The 12,926-nt window shown below is 38.7% G+C and overlaps 1 non-coding gene across 1 annotated transcript; it reads left to right on the top strand.

Annotated features, from left to right (window-relative positions):
* The first annotated feature begins 10,841 nt into the window (after nucleotides 1-10,841).
* Nucleotides 10,842-10,949, top strand: LOC148565263 (small nucleolar RNA R71). The gene has a single exon (XR_015884848.1). It is a non-coding gene; the product is annotated as a small nucleolar RNA R71 (small nucleolar RNA).
* The last annotated feature ends 1,977 nt before the right edge of the window (nucleotides 10,950-12,926 follow it).

Here is a 12,926-nt window from a genome sequence, read left to right as displayed (position 1 = left end):
GAAAAACATGTTTCCTATGCTTTTAAATTAATTATTTTAATCACCTTTAATTCCATTCGATGTCGTGATTAGTATGTTGAGTAGTTTTCAGATCTTCTAAGGTAGGAATGACTTAAAGGATGGAAAGGAAACATACAAAAATGGAAGGAAAGCACAAAATGGAGCTTCTGAAGAAACTGGCATCCACGCGATCGCATGGGCGACGCGGACGCATGCCAAGCGCAAAGAAGCAACGACGCGGTCGCATGACTGACGCGACCGCGTGCCTTGATCAGAACGCACATGACGCGGTCACATGACTGACGCGACCGTGTGGCGAGGAAAAGCTCCGAACGACGCGACCGCGTGACAGAGGTTACACACCAGAAATTGTAGAAAATGCTTCCAGCGATTTCTGAAGCCCTTTTTGGCCCAATCCAAGTCCAGAAGGCATAGATCAGAGGTTATAAAGTGTGGGAATGCATCCATTCAGGGAGAGCTCGCCAATTTAGTTATTTCCCATGTTTTAGATCTAGTTTTGAGAGAGGTTCTCTCCTCTCTCTCTTAGGATTTAGGACTTCTCTTAGTTTTAGGAGTGACTCTCAATTCCAGGTTCTTTATTTTTATTTATTCTTCCAATCTAATTTATGAACTCTTCATGTTAGATTATAATTTCCCTTATTAATGTTATTTGAGGTATTTCAATTCATGATTGCCTTCTTTAATTTATGTTATTGTTGCTTTACATCTGAAGGCATTTTTATTCCAGCAAATTTACTTTTTCCTCTTTTGGTCTTGGTTAAGAAAGCAGTAACTCAGGAGTTATCTTATCTCAACATAATTGATAACTGTTATCTTTGCTAATTGAACTGAGCTTCAACAATCCCAACCTTTTCTTAGGAAATAAATAGGATTCGAAGATCAAACAAATTAGTCCCTTGACTTTCCTTTACTTTAGTAAAGGTTGACTAAGTGGAATTAAGATTCAACTTTCATTGTTATTGATAAGAATAACTAAGTCTGGACTTCCAATTTCTCATACCTTGCCAAAAGTTTGCTTTGCAGCTATTTATTTATTTTAATTGCCATTTAATTTACCCGCCATTAAGTTACTTGTTCCTTATTCTTGAAACCCCAATTTACAATCTCCATAACCAATAATAAGAACATACTTCCATGCAATTCCTTGAGAAGACGACCCGAGGTTTAAATACTCGGTTATCAATTTTAAGGGGTTTGTTACTTGTGACAACCAAAACGTTTGTACGAAGGGATTTTTGTTGGTTTAGAGACTATATCTACAACGCAACTATTTTTATGACATTCTTTACTGGCAAAAATCACTAACGTCAAAATGGCGCCGTTGCCGGGGAGCTGCTAACGTGTGCTTTATTATTGGTTATTGTACATATTTTTCTTTTACTTGTTTATTTATTTCTGTTTTTTTCCTTTTTAATTTTATTTGCTACTATGAACTCTCACCCCTCTCGCTTTGAGTTTGGTTCTAACTTTGTTGAAGGAAATAGAAGTTACAGCAGGACTATGCATCAAGGTCAGACCAATCAAGGATGGATGGAGCCAAGAGGATCTAATCAACCCTCTAGGCAACAACACCCTCCAAGATATCACGGACAACGACCATTCTACAATGCATACCCCGCTGATAGATATGGTGGACACCCTTGTAACTACCAACAAGCCCCACCCCGTGCCCATAGACCAACCTCTCAACATAACCTCGAACCACCACACTCACAAACTTCTCTTCACCATTCGCCACCGTATGATCCTTTTCTACCCCAGTACCAATCCAATCACTCCCAAGCACCACCACTTCCCTATGTTTCATGTCCAAATCCATTACCCCGAGAATCAGAGGTTCGCCTCAAGGCAACAGTAAATAAACTTCAAACAACCATTTGACAACTGGAGCAAGCAGAAATTCAATTAGCTTCTAGACGCGCGAGCATTCAAGGACCAACCACAGCCCCATGTGGACAATCTAATAAAAATCTTAGCATGAAGAAGATACTAGAAACTCCAGTGGACAAGACAGAGCATGAATTCATACTAGAACAAGTAGAAGAAGCTGTCATTGTACAAGAAGAAGAGTTGGTTGAAGATCTAGGAGACGCTGAACCTCCATGGGAATCTAGAGTTGAGGAGAACTCCATCAAGGACGTTACAGTTGATGCTAAGGAGGATATTGCACAATCTCCAAGGCAAGTCGTTTATGAAGAACTAAACGGAATAACCTAGGACACAAATTCCCTTGATGATGATAGTCACAAGTCAAGCTCTCCTAGTAATGAACTTGCATCCGCAAGTGAATTCTCTGAGATCGAAGAATCTTCCCCAAGTGAATACGAAGATGACGCGGAGGTAGATTTCTCTCAACCTCCAATCTATGACTCAAGTGATGAGGAAGACATAGAAGACTTTGACAAGGACTCAGATGCATTTGAAGAACCTTACAAGGAAGTGGAGGAATTCACAGAAGAGCACAAGGGAGTAGAACTTACAGAACCACCAGAAACACCTTCCCCAAGGCCATTACCACCTAATACAAGCTTCAAGTGGGTACAATCCTTAACTTTTAACTTTACTCTTTCACTTGAATACGGTTTACTTGAAACAGATGGCCAGCTTAGAGCTCTCTGCGGCTTTAAGAGTAAGAGGGAAATGGCTCGTGCTCAGAGCTGGCGTACAAGGTTCAATAAGGTTCCACGCTTCAACTCGAAGTGCACGGATTGGTATCATGCTCAATTGAATGGATCTCGGAAAACGTTTGGTCACTATGGTGAGAATCTACTTTCTAAACCGCCCGGATGGAAAAATATAGATCAAGACAGAGGCGGATTTAAAAACAAGGCTTGGGATCAGGGATTCTATTCTGACATTCGTCACCCCGGGAGCCTGAGACTCTGTTTGAAGCTGCTCAGAAGCTTTACATGCCTAGTTTGGGACCCCGGAGGATATTGGCATTCCAAGCATTGGTGGAGATTTTTGGATGAATTTAAGCATAAGCCGCCATAACAGGAAGCTCCTCCAATGTCCAACTTAAGGACTTTAACTAAAGTGCTAGGTGGGAGACAACCCACCATGGTATGATCGTTCCTTTTGCAATTTTAATTTTATTTAGTTTTGTTTGTTTTTGAATTTTATTTTATTGAACCTAGAATCATGCATAGCATTCACATTAAGCACTGCATTATGCATATTGCATTCCGCATTCTGCATATATATATAAAAAAAGGGGTGCGCGACGCGACCGCATGCCCCATGCGATCGCGTCAATTGGCGAACTACACTTTCCACGTGACCGCGTCATCCACGCGGCCGCGTGACATGGAGATCGGCGTAAAGATCCAACGTCCAGAAAGTTAGGCTGGAATCGTGCGGCCATTGTGTGTCTAGCACAAAATGGCCCACGCGATCGCATGCCCCATGCGATCGCGTCACTTGCAAAAAATCAATCCCACGCGACCGCGTAAGCGACGCGATCGCGTCGCATGGATTGCACAAATCCCAAAAGGAGACAGAGAGTTGGGCTGGAACGACGCTGAATTCGTGCGTTTAGCACAAATTCCAGCGACGCGATCGCATGCCCCAGGCGATCGCGTCCTACCCTTTTTATCCCTTCCATGCGATCGCGCGACCCACGCGATCGCGTCACCCTCCATTTCGCACCAGCCACGTGACCGCGTGCCCCACGCGGCCGCGTGGATTCAAAAATATAATCCCCCAGTCACGCAAAACCCCATCAGTCGCGACACCCCCCCAACTCTTCTTCTCTCTCTCTTCTCCCCCAACCCTCAACCACCACCACCCAGCCACCACCGTGCCACCACCCAGACGCCGCCGACCACCCAGACACCGCCGCCACCTACCCCCCTTCCTCCTTCCCCCTCCTTTCTTCCTCTTTCTTCTTTCTCCCTCCTCCTCCGCTACTGCTCCCCTCCGCGCCACCACCCACCGCCGCCAACCGTCCCAACCGCAACCCCCCTTCCACCAGCAACACCACCTCTTTCCCCCCTCCCTTCCCCTACCCCATCACCTTCTCTTCCCCCTGCCCTGAACAGCCGCGCCGCCGTGCCCACCACAATCAGCCGCCGTGCCCAGCACCGGACGCCACCATCATCACCACCCCCAGCCACCTTTCTGCCTATTCTCATTATTCGGCCTTCCAGGTTCCGCAACACACAATCCCTTTTATCCATTCGTAGTTATTCTTATTTTTCCGTTTATGTTCATGTTTAGGTTAGTTAGATATGCATGTTGTAGTGGATTTTAGGTTGTTAGGTAGCCTAGGATGTGGTTAGTGGATTTAGTTCTGTTTACTTGCACTGTTCATGTTTCTCTTTTATCAAATTTGCAAATCTGCTGTTGCTGTGATCTTGTTCATATGCTGTATTTCTTGTATATTGCTGCTCTTTACACTGAATTTTCATGTTTATATTCATTATATGTAACTGCAGCTTGATTTTTTTAATTCATATGAACTGTTTGATTGCTGTTTATTTTTCGGAAAAATCCAATTTTAGCCGCAATGCTGCCCAAATTCTTATAAATCTTTTTGACTTTCTTTCATGTTTTGATTTTGGAATCTTCAACTCTGTTTTCCTCTGCTTTAACCAAACCATTCATGAATGCCAGGGCATGCACTCTTATCCTCTTTGATTTCCTGGTTCCTAAACTGCAATTTTGATGTTTGATTCCTATTTTTGCTTTCTTTATCTCTATTTGAATCATCATCAAACTGTTTTACTTGTTTGAATATGAGTTACCTATAGCTTCTACCTGTGATTACTTGTTACTTGGACTATTTTCATTATGCCTCTTACTTTAACCCATTTTTTACTAACTCACTAATTTTAACTATAACCAACCTAACCTTTTCAAAACTTCTTTTTTTGCTTTTCTTTCACTTTCTTTTAACATTCTAACCAAGGCATGATGTTAATTTTTCTATTTAACTTGCATTCAATTACAATTTGGATTGTGATTTCTTCTTTTCAGACTTTTCACTCCTATACAATCCTAAATGCACATTTTACTTAACTCATATTCATTATCCTATTGCTCCTTTGCCACTTTGTGTTTTCTTTGATTATTTGCCTATTTGCTTTCCTATTTTTATTATATCCTGGTTTTCTATTTTTCAGGATGTCAGATTCCCAGAGAAAGGGAAAAGGCAAGGCCACTACTGGCAAAAGGAAAAGAGGAGAAGCCTCCGTGTCTATCATCGACCTCATGCATCATGCCTCTTTGCGGGAGAAAGCCTTTACCCCGCCCGACCAGCTACTTCCCGCCAATGACTCAGTAAAGTTTGCAAACTAATACTGTGAGCTGAAGTATCCGGTGTTTGCAAACTCCAGGAACCTATACCTGGAGTGGACTTTGAAGATCCCAGAAGAACTCTAGCAATACACCTCTGATCAGATCAAACAAAGAGGCTGGTTCTTTCTAGAGAGACCTCTGACTGAGGTTAATACATCTTGGGTTAGGAAATTCTACTGTAACTACTACAAAACTTCCCCAGATACAGTGAACCTCAGAGGGAAGCAGATTCTGGTTACTGAGGAGGCAATAGAAGAGGTTCTGAAACTTCTGCCTAAGACTGATCAGACAGATGGCTATCAGAAAGATGAGGAGGATATGCGCTTCATGCATTTTGACTGGGATGCAGTCAAGGCCCGGATTGCCCTTGACCCGTCAGTTTCTTGGATCATGGGTCAGAACACCACCATGCCAAAAGGGATCAAGCAGATTTACCTGAACGATGAGGCTCGACTATGGCATTAGATATTCAGCAACTACATTATGCCGAGTACTCACGAGACTGAGATACCAGCCGCTATGATCACCCTCCTATAGTGTGTGATGGAGGGTAAGGACCTGTACCTGCCACGCTTTATCCGCCACTATATGGCCAGGGTCCACATCCGAGGCACTCTTCCCTTTCCCTATCTGGTTACCCAGCTGGGCCGTCGAGCTGATGTGCCATGGGAGGATGCTGATGAGAGGCCACCTACTGCAGAATGCAAGAAGATTATCCCGCACAGCAGGAACTTTTTGGCCCTGGGCTACAGACCTCCATTCCTGACTGCCACTACTGACACAGCCACACCATCCGCCGGCCCCTCTTCCTCTACCGTTGCACCATCCACCCCTGCCACCACCACTGTACCTCCACCTGCCACAGAGCCTGTCTATCATCTGGTGCACCTCTTGTTTCGATGACTTGACCAGATGGAGCGTCGCAACAAGCGACGCTATGAGCACCTGAAGCTGATGATACAATCCGTCGACATCCCCTCCGAGCCTGACACACCATCTGAGGCATCTGAGGAGGAGGCGGATGCGCCCGTGGCAAAGACCCATTTCCAGGGAGAGGCAGAGCAGGAAGACACCTAGCAGGCAGCACCCCAGCAGATCCAGGCTGTAGATCTTGAGATCCCATTCAGACAGCCCCTCCTCTCCAGCAGCCGGACATTCAGCCAGCCACCATAGAGACCCCAGCTACCATCCCTTCCAGTGATGACACCCCTTCACACCCGGCTTGAGTGAGCATCGGGGACGATGCTACATTTTAAGTGTGGGGAGGTCGCCATCTCTGGCGTATTATTTTGGTGAACCACTACAGACTCTTTTTCTTTTATTTTGGATATTTTTCTGTATTTTTCTCTTTATTTTTATTTTTATTTTCTGAGTACTTATACATTGCTACTTTCATGTATTTTTACTCTATTTCTACATTTTGCATTTTTAGTTCATATTTTAGCCACTTAGTTTAGTTGCAATTCTAACTTATTAGTTATAGAAATTGTGGATTAATTAGTATAGTTTACCCTTTTTAGCATAAGATAGCTTAGTTTAAATTGGAAAATATAAAAGAGGAAGTAAACTAGAGACTTTAACAGAATCAAAACAACCCACACCTTGTATATATAGCATTACATGTTAGTTAACAACACTTCATCAAGGAGAAACACTAGAACTTTAAAGCCATTCAATATAAGTTTTACATTGAGAATAATGAGAATTTTTAACTAAACCTGCATGACATACATAAGTGATAAATGATTTTTGAGCTAGAGAACACATAGCCTGTGAGTTTTGAGCTTAATTGTATGGTTACATTCAAACCATAATTTTTATTCCTGTGTGTTCCGCCCTTCTTTTATATTCTGGTATTCTTTACTTTGTTTTAATCTATATGTCCGATTATAGAATGTAGATATATACCAATAGAGTGATTGAGGCCATTATTTGATTTTAGCTCACTTATCCCAAAATAGCCTACCTTTTACATCACCCTTGTTAACCCCCTTGATCCTTTAAATTCCCTTTTATTCTATTAGCCACACTACTAGCCTTAAGCAGAAAAACAAAATAAAATCCCAAGTTGAATCCTTGGTTAGCTTAAGATAGAAAATTATGAATAGTTTAAAATGTGGGAAACCTATTAGGAACATGGATGATAAAAATAAAAGGTAGAAAAGTTGAAAGGAATAAAATAACTCAAATTAAGAAATTTTGGGAAGCATGCTCATGAGAAATCAAAGTGATTAAATTACCATGTGCAAAAAAAAAAGTTATTTTTCAGTATTTAATAAAGGGGATACAAAAGAATTTCCCAAATGCAAAATAAAAGCAATGCACATGGAAAAAAAAATAAAAATTGAAACATGAGCATGTAACATCAAGTGGGAAAATATGGGAAAATAGGTAAAGAAGTTTGTTTTACTAAGTATGTATGTTAGGTGAGATCTTAGTCTAATTAAGGATTCACTTATTAGCTCACTTAGCCTTATACATATATCCTTACCTTTACCTTGGCCCCATTACAACCTTAATTAAAGACCTCATGATTTTTGGTATGACTGTATTCTATAATTGTTGAATGGTTAGATGAAGAACAAAGTTATAGAAAGGAAGAATAAAAAGAGGAATAGAGTGATTAACCCAATAAACACTGAGTGATTAGAGAGTAAACACAAATCCAGTGAGGGTTCAATAGCTCATTAACATTTATCTCTGTTTGAATTATCTAATTGTCTTGCAAGTTCATAAAATGCTTTTTCTCCCATCTCAATTGTAAAAGTGCTTATTGATTATCTAAGGCTTGGCTATATATACATATATGACTCCTTGAGAATGTGAATTAATTCAACTACCTGTAAGCTTTATATATGAGTGAATAAATTAGAATTGCATGATGCATTTAGGTAGTTGCATTTATATTAGATTGCATTGCATGACATTCCATCACTTTAACCTTACTTATTACCTTGGATTTAGCATGAGGACATGCTATTGTTTAAGTGTGGGGAGGTTGATAAACCCATATTTTATGATATATTTTGTGCTTAGTTTGAGTGATTTATTCAATCCTTCACCCACTTATTCATGTTAATTGCATGGTTTTACTTTCCCTTCCTTATTATGTGATGTATGTGAAAAACATGTTTCCTATGCTTTTAAATTAATTATTTTAATCACCTTTAATTCCATTCGATGCCGTGATTAGTGTGTTGAGTAGTTTTCAGATCTTCTAAGGTAGGAATGACTTAAAGGATGGAAAGGAAGCATACAAAAATGGAAGGAAAGCACAAAACGGAGCTTCTGAAAAAACCGGCATCCACGCAATCGCATGGGCGACGCGGACGCATGCCAAGCGCAAAGAAGCAGCGACGCGGTCACATGACTGACGCGACCGCGCGCCTTGAGCAGAACACACATGACGCGGTCGCATGACTGACGCGACCGCGTGGCAAGGAAAAGCTCCGAACGACGCGACCGCGTGACCCACGCGGACGCGTGACAGAGGCCACGCACCAGAAATTGTAGAAAATGCTTCCAGCGATTTCTGAAGCCCTTTTTGGCCCAATCCAAGTCTAGAAGGCATAGACCAGAGGTTATAAAGTGTGGGAATGAATCCATTCAGGGAGAGCTCGCCAATTTAGTTATTTTCCATGTTTTAGATCTAGTTTTGAGAGAGGTTCTCTCCTCTCTCTCTTAGGATTTAGGACTTCTCTTAGTTTTAGGAGTGACTCTCAATCTCAGGTTCTTTATTTTTATTTATTCTTCCAATCTAGTTTATGAACTCTTCATGTTAGATTATAATTTCTCTTATTAATGTTATTTGAGGTATTTCAATTCATGATTGCTTTCTTTAATTTATGTTATTGTTGCTTTACATCTGAAGGCATTTTTATTCCAGCAAATTTACTTTTTCCTCTTTTGGTCTTGGTTAAGAAAGCAGTAACTCAGGAGTTATCTTATCTCAACATAATTGATAACTGTTATCTTTGCTAATTGAACTGAGCTTCAACAATCCCAACCTTTTCTTAGGAAATAAATAGGATTCGAAGATCAAACTAATTAGTCCCTTGACTTTTCTTTACTTTAGTAAAGGTTGACTAAGTGGAATTAAGATTCAACTTTCATTGTTATTGATAAGAATAACTAAGTCTGGACTTCCAATTTCTCATACCTTGCCAAAAGTTTGCTTTGCAGCTACTTATTTATTTTAATTGCCATTTAATTTACCCGCCATTAAGTTACTTGTTCCTTATTCTTGAAACCCCAATTTACAATCTCCATAACCAATAATAAGAACATACTTCCCTGCAGTTCCTTGAGAAGACGACCCGAGGTTTAAATACTCGGTTATCAATTTTAAGGGGTTTGTTACTTGTGACAACCAAAACGTTTGTACGAAGGGATTTTTGTTGGTTTAGAGACTATATCTACAACGCGACTGTTTTTATGACATTCTTTACTGGCAAAAATCACTAACGTCAAGGTTCATCTTCCTAAGTCTCATTACCAAATAATTTGGCATTCAGCTTCATGATTGCACCAAGGTATTTAACAACTTGCTCTTCAGTAATGTCTTCATCCTTTTCAGAGGATGAATACTCATCAGATCTCATGAAGGGCAAAAGGAGGTTCAATGGAATCTCTATGGTCTCTAGATGAGCCTCAAATCCCTTTGGTTCCTCAAAGGGAAACTCCTTATTGGTCACTGAGCGTTCCAGGAGGTCTTCCTCACTGGGATTCACGTCCTCCTCCTCCTCTCTGGGTTTGGCCACACCAAGTAAGGTAATGGCCTTGCACTCTCTTTTTGGATTCTCTTCTGTATTGCTTGGGAGAGTACTAGGAGGAGTTTCAGTGACTCTTTTACTCAGCTAGCCCATATGTGCCTCCAAATTTCTAATGGAGGACCTTGTTTCATTCATGAAACTTAGAGTGGCCTTAGATAGATCAGACACTATATTTGCTAAGCTAGATGGATTCTGCTCAGAATTCTCTGTCTGTTGTTGAGTGGATGATGGAAAAGGTTTGCTATTGCTGAACCTGTTTCTTCCACCATTATTAAAACCTTGTTGAGGCTTTTGTTGATCCTTCCATGAGAAATTTGGATGATTTCTCCATGATGGATTATAGGTATTCCCATAAGGTTCCCCAATGTAATTCACTTCTGCTATTGCAGGGTTCTCAGGATCATAAGCTTTTTCTTCAAAAGATGCCTCTTGAGTACTGTTGGATGCAGCTTGCAATCCATTCAGACTCTGAGAAATCATATTGACTTGCTGAGTCAATATTTTATTCTGAGCCAATATGACATTCAGAGTATCAATTTCAAGAACTCCCTTCCTCTGAGACGTCCCATTACTCACAGGATTTCTTTCAGAAGTGTACATGAACTGGTTATTTGCAACCATGTTAATGAGTTCCTGAGCTTCTGTAGGCATTTTCTTTAGGTGAATGGATCCACCTGCAGAATGGTCCAACGACATCTTTGATAATTTAGACAGACCATCATAGAAAATATCCAGGATGGTCCATTCTGAAAGCATGTCAGAAGGACACTTTTTGGTCAGTTGCTTATATCTCTCCCAAGCTTCAAAGAGGGATTCACCTTCTTTCTATTTGAAGGTTTGAACATCTACTCTAAGCTTGCTAAGCTTTTGAGGAGGAAAGAACTTGGCTAAGAAAGCCGTGACCAGCTTATCCCAAGAGTTCAGGCTATCTTTAGGTTGAGAGTCCAACCATATTCTAGCTTTGTTTCTTACAGCAAACGGGAAAAGCATAAGCCTGTAGACCTCGGAGTCAACCCCATTGGTCTTAACAGTATCACAGATATGCAAGAATTCAGTTAAGAACTGAAAAGGATCTTCTGATGGAAGTCCATGAAACTTGCAATTCTGTTGCATCAGAGAAACTAATTGAGGCTTTAGCTCAAAATTGTTTGCTCTAATGGCAGGGATTGATATGCTTCTTCCATGGAAGTTGAAATTTGGTGCAGTAAAGTCACCAAGCATCTTCCTTGCATCTCCACCATTGTTATTGGGTTCGGCCATGTCTCCTTCTTTTTCGAAAATTTCTGTCAGGTCCTCTCCAGAGGGTTATGCCTTAGCTTCTCTTAGTTTCCTCTTTAGAGTCCTTTCAGGTTCAGGATAAACTTCAATAAGAATGTCTTTATCTCTGTTCCTGCTCATATGAAAAAGAAGAGAACAAAAAGAAGAGGAATCCTCTATGTCACAGTATAGAGATTCCTTTATGTGAGTAGAAGAGGAGAAGAATAGGAGAGTAGAATGGAGAAGAGAGAAGATGAAGAATTCAAATTTCAAATTAAAATAAAAGGAAAATATTTTTGTTTTTATTAAATTAATTAATTAGAATTCAAAAATATAAAAAGAAATAAAATAAAATTGAAATTTAAAACAATTAGTTAATTAAAAAGAATTTTGAAAAAAAATAAAGTTAGTGATTTTCGAAAATTGGAGAGAGAAAAGTAGTTAGGAGTTTTGAAAAAGATATGATTGAAACAGAAAACTTTTAAAATCAAACAAAAAGTCAAGTAGTTAATTGAAAAAGATTTGAAAATCAATTTTGAAAAGATAAGAAGTTAGAAAAAGATTTTGAAATTAAAATTGAAAAAGATATGATTGAAAGATATTTTGAAAAAGATTTGAAAAGGAAATTTAAAAAGATTTGATTTTGAAAATTAAAGTTGATTACTTGACTAACAATAAACAAAAAGATATGATTTTAAAATTTTAAAGATTGAACCTTTCTTAATAGGCAAGTAACAACTTGAAATTTTTGAATCAAAATATTAAATGTTAGTAATAAATTCGAAAATATGAAGTAAAAATAAGAAAAATATTTTGAAAATTAATTTTAAAAATTTTCGAAAATATATAAAAAAAATTGAAAAAGATTTGATTTTTGAAAAAGATTTAAAAAAGGGTAGAATTTTAAAATTGAAATTTTGACTTGATTAGCAAGAAACAACTAAATTTTAAAACTTTTTGACTAAATCAAACCAAAATTTCGAAATTTATGAGAAGAAAAAGGGAAAGATATTTTTTTTTATTTTTAAATTTTAATAAGGAAAGAGAAAAACATCAAAAACACTCAAGACATAAAAATTTTGGATCAAAACAAAGGAAACATGTAAGAACACTTTGAATGCAAAGATGAACACCAAGAACACTTTGAAGATCATGATGAACATCAAGTATGTATTTTTGAAAATTTTTCAATAAAAGAAAACATGTAAGACACCAAACTTAGAAATTTTTAATATTTAGACATTAAGAATTCAAGAATTCATATGAAAAATAAGAAAAGCTACAAAACAAGAAATTTTAAAGATCAAATAAGAAGACTTATCAAGAACAACTTGAAGATCATAAAGAACATCATGCATGAATTTTCGAAAAAATTTTTTTAAGGAAAAATAAAAAAAATATGCAATTGACATCAAACTTAAAATTTGACACTAGACTCAAACAAGAAACATCAAATTTTTGGTTTTTATGATTTTATTAATTTTTTTGAAAATTTTTTGAAAATTAAAAATAATAGAAACAAAAAGCTTAAAATTAAAATAAAATTACCTAATCTGAGCAACAAGATGAACCGTCAGT

This window comes from Arachis ipaensis, chromosome B5 (genome assembly GCF_059453495.1).
Source record: "Arachis ipaensis isolate K30076 ecotype BB chromosome B5, ASM5945349v1, whole genome shotgun sequence".
Lineage (NCBI taxonomy): Eukaryota > Viridiplantae > Streptophyta > Magnoliopsida > Fabales > Fabaceae > Arachis > Arachis ipaensis.
This window is presented reverse-complemented; position numbering and strand designations above follow the sequence as displayed.